The sequence below is a fragment of the Rhinopithecus roxellana genome, chromosome 8 (assembly GCF_007565055.1).
Source record: "Rhinopithecus roxellana isolate Shanxi Qingling chromosome 8, ASM756505v1, whole genome shotgun sequence".
In the NCBI taxonomy this organism is placed as follows: domain Eukaryota; kingdom Metazoa; phylum Chordata; class Mammalia; order Primates; family Cercopithecidae; genus Rhinopithecus; species Rhinopithecus roxellana.
In genome coordinates this window covers 100,248,737-100,252,308 of record NC_044556.1, presented here as the reverse complement: position 1 = coordinate 100,252,308, position 3,572 = coordinate 100,248,737, and the positions used below count along the sequence as shown (strand labels likewise).

General features: G+C 44.4%; 1 pseudogene; it reads right to left on the bottom strand.

Annotated features, from left to right (window-relative positions):
• Nucleotides 1-3,159: 3,159 nt before the first annotated feature.
• Nucleotides 3,160-3,259, bottom strand: LOC115899353 (annotated as a pseudogene).
• Nucleotides 3,260-3,572: the final 313 nt, after the last annotated feature.

Here is a 3,572-nt window from a genome sequence, read left to right as displayed (position 1 = left end):
GGAGTTCTACAGAATTCACTGTCTCAAGTCAGACCCGCATGGACTCTGAATGACTGATCTTCGCTGCTTGCCTAGACATCTACCTCCACGACCACCCTGTTAGCAGTTTGGTGTCTACTTGTGGGTTCCAGCCACCAATCACAACATCATCCTTCACTGATAGCTGCTTCCCACATCTCTGCCTAAATCTATATCCCACTCCTGGGTACTCAGCACTGATGCTGATCATTCCTGAATGCAGATTCTAGAGCGACAGTCGCTGCAGAATCTCAGATAAGTTATTATTAATAGAAAAGAGTTCAATGTGACTCCTAGCATGCATAGGCTTTGCCATGGTCAGAGCAAAGGTCTTGCAGCACACCCCGGGCTTCCCAACATGCAGATGCTCTCTTGGAGCCCTGAGGAAGCTTCCAGGGCTGTGCAGTTTGCTTGCACCCGGGCAGATCCAGATGGCAGCTGATCACCGCAGGGCTCTGTGATCTCTGCGCCAGCTGGTCCACTCCCTCTGGCAGTTCGAACGGTGCTCTGTGTTTCAAGATGGACACCCAGGAGGTCACCTTCTTAGCTTTAGAGCCACCTGGTGGATCCCTGCTGGAGTTTCCTCCTCAATGTTGGGCATGGGGGCAGGTGGTGGTCCCTGAAGGACTCTGTCCATAGAGCCCACTTTAGAAGTCTCCACTGCACTGAGCTGTGCCAAAGCAAGACGCACAGTCCCTTTAGATTCCTGTTATGATTGCTGTTCTCTTCTTATTTAAGTATTTTCACAAAGGACTTCATTGTTCTCCAGGCTAAGACTTTCAGTAAAGCGTGAAAGTAAAGTAAAGTAATTTTAATTTAATAACTCAAATTAAGTGAACATTTTAATTTTCATTTAAAAATTTAAATTTTGTTTAAAATTAAATGAAAACCAAATAATATTTACTTTTAAACAAATCAGTGCAGCATGGTTATGAGCCTCAAGTCCTGACCTGCTTGCCCTGGTCTCCCCCTCCCAGAAATGGTAGTCCTGCCTGAATACTGTTTGCCCATCCAAGGGAATCTGTGCCAGATTATGCCTCCAGGGCTGGAGTTTACAGCTCCCCATCACACGGAGTGGCAACTCATGCTTCTTAATCAGAGCATCAAATGAATGAGTCAATGCAGTCTTGCTTTTATTTTCACAAAGTGTCTCCCGAGTGAGGCCTGTTCTGAGCTTCGGGGCCTTTCCTTGGCTCCACTCCAATAACTTGAGTAATTTCCTGTGCTGAGGGCCCTTGTGTGCTGAGACTTCTTATCACATGAGCCACCAGGTTAGAGCCTGAACCTATTTCCAGAGTGCTCATTACAGGCGCTTTGGAAGGAGGTCTGAGCTCTGGAATAGGAGACTGAAGTTCTGGCTTGAACTTTGGCTTTGCCCCTGAGTAGCTGTGTGACACTGCACAGGTTAGTTAACTTCTCCGAGTTTCCATTCCTACAACTGTAAAACAGGAATCACAAACAGGATGCCAACAGAGGGATGAGCTCAGGCCTCAGAGTCGGACAAAGCTGCATTCAGATGCCAGCTCTGCAGGCTGCTAGCTTCGGGACCCCACCAGAGCCTCTGTGGATGGGAGAGCTGATATCTGCCTTCTGGAGTTCTTGTAGAAATTAAAAGAGATGATGTATGTACCATGCCTGGCACATGGTTAGGCACTAAGTAAATGTTTTTGAAGACTACAAAATAAGGATAAAACACACGATGTATCAACCTCCATGGATATTTGTAAGGATCACATTAATATATGTGAAAATACACTGTAAACTATAAAATAATATGAAATGTCATTATTTGGATTCTTTTTCTCTCAGATCATTTTACTCTATTTACGCTTTCCAACTTCTTATTTAGAAAATGTCGGCTGGGTATGGTGGCTCATGCCTATAATTCCAGCACTTTGGGAGGCTGAAGCAGGCGGATCATGAGGTCAAGAGATCGAGACCATCCTGGCCAACATGGTGAAACCCCATCTCTACTAAAAACACAAAAATTAGCTGGGCGTGGTGGCGCGTGCCTGTAGTCCCAGCTACTCAGGAGGCTGAGGCAGGAGAATCGTTTGAACCCAGGAGATGGAGGTTGCAGTGAGCCGAGTTTGTGCACTCGAGCCTGGGCAACAGAGTGAGACCCCGTCTCAAAAAATAAATAAAATAAAATAAAATAAAATAAATAAAATAAAATAAAAATTTCATACCTAAAAAAAGTTGGAAAAATAGTAAACACCCAAATATCCTTTTCTTAGATTCACCAGTTATTGATAGCTGCTTCTTTGCTTGCTCTATCTCCATCTCTATTTCTATTTATCTACCTATCATCTATGTATAATTGGTCCAAGCATTTGAAAGCAAGTTGCAGATATCATGAGTCTACCCTAAGTACTTCAGCATGTGTCTCTTGAGAATAACAGCATTCTCCTATAGAACAAAGTACTATTATGACCATATTAGTAGGCTTGGACTGCTATACCAAAATGCCATAGACTGGATGACCTCAACAGCACACACTTCTTTCTCAAAATTTCAGAGGTCGAAGGTGTAAGATCAAGGTGTCAGCTGACTCAGATCCTGGTGAGGGCCCCCTTCCTGGCTTACAGATTGCAAATGGCTGTCCTCCTCCTGCTCCTCCTCTTCCCTCTTCCTCCTTCTTCTTCTCCTTCTCCTTCATTATTATACTTTAAGTTCTGGAGTACATGTGCAGAACATGCAGGTTTGTTACATAGGTATACACATGCCATGGCGGTTTGCTGCACCCATCAACTTGTCATCTACATTAGGTATTTCTCCTAATGCTACCCCTTCCCTAGCTCCCCACCTCCTGACACATCCCAGTGTGTGATGTTCCCCTCCCTGTGTCCATGTGTTCTCATTGTTCAACTCCCACTTATGAGTGAGAACATGAGGTGTTTGGTTTTCTGTTCTTGTGTTAGTTTGCTGAGAATAGATGGTTTCCAGCTTCATCCATGTTCCTGCAAAGGACATGAACTCATTCTTTTTTATGGCTGCATAGTATTCCACGGTGTATATGTGCCACATTTTCTTTATTCAGTCTATCATTGATGGGCATTTGGATTGGTTCCAAGTCTTTGCTATTGTGAACAGTGCCACAATAAACATACATGTGCATGTGTCTTTATAGTAGAACACTTTAAAAATATGGAATGCTTCAGAAATTTGTGTGTCATCCTTGCGCAAGGGTCGTGCTAATCTTCTCTGTATCCTTCCAATTTCAATATATGCTGAAGCGAGCATTTTTTTTTTTTTTTTTTTTTGAGATGGAGTCTTGCTCTGTCACCCAGGCTGGAGTGCAGTGGTGCAATTTTGGCTCACTACAGCTTCCACCTCCTGGGTTCAAGCGATTCTCCTGCCTCAGAATCCTGAGTAGCTGGGATTACAGATGTGCACCACCATACCCGGCTAATTTTTGTTTTTTTAGTACAGATGGGGTTTCACCATGTTGGCTAGGCTGGTCTCAAACTCACGACCCAAGTGATCCACCTGCCTTGGCCTCCCAAAGTGCTGGGATTACAGGCAAGAGCCAACGCACCCAGTCGGCTGTCTTC